Here is a 956-nt window from a genome sequence, read left to right on the forward strand (position 1 = left end):
GTAGCAAACAATTTCAAATGCTTTAAGAAACTAGTTTATTGAAATTAAGTAATGTTATGTTAAAATGTGCAATTTCCATTGCGTTTTTGGCAAAAAAAAACACAATAAAAAATAACCAAAATGTGCATGTTCAAGAACTTTCTCACAGAGTTTTTTAAATTAATTAAATTATTTTGTTATAGCGTGTAGCGTTTTGTGAGGTAATGAAGGATACGTACATACGTATTACTATATGTATGTATAATTATATATTGATTTATATATACTATGTTTTTGATTGTGTCTTATTGTTCCTTAATAAATAACATTTGCGAAATATAGACTTTATTTCTTTGTGGTATATATCAAAACGGTAACAACCACAAAAATCTTGCTGCTTTTAGAAGATATCATTGGGCCTGATTTAGAGTTGGGTGGTAACAACTCTTCGTATTTGTGGTGAAAGTGCTATATGGTGCAGAATCAACCAACAGACATTTTCAGTTCTAGGAATTTATGTTAATATAATCCCAATAATAAATTCTCCAAGAGTTGTAGCACATTTTCCTCAAATTAAAAGAGTTTTCCTTATCACCCTGCTCTAAATCATGTTCAAGGTCTAGGCTGGGCTACTCATTAAATTCTAATATGCATCTAAATCTACATCTTTGTAAGTGTTTACAAATTGTTGAATGTTTCAAATTATGTGGACCCCACCTTCAATTAAGTTATGAAAATCTCTAAAAGGTCAATTTACTAACTGTATTTACAAATCAGGCCAAACCACTGTAACATAGTAGATATTTTTCTGCAAATATCAGAGGGTTCATTGTAGCATATAATGAGTTGGTGTGCTAACAGTAATAATGCATGTTTTATTTTATAGCACTTTATCATGAAAGTGTTCTAGCACAGCAATAGCAATTACCATTATGCAGCTCAGTGGTACACAAACTTAGAAGGATGAGAGGCTGCAT

This window comes from Lissotriton helveticus, chromosome 11 (genome assembly GCF_964261635.1).
Source record: "Lissotriton helveticus chromosome 11, aLisHel1.1, whole genome shotgun sequence".
In the NCBI taxonomy this organism is placed as follows: Eukaryota; Metazoa; Chordata; class Amphibia; order Caudata; family Salamandridae; genus Lissotriton; species Lissotriton helveticus.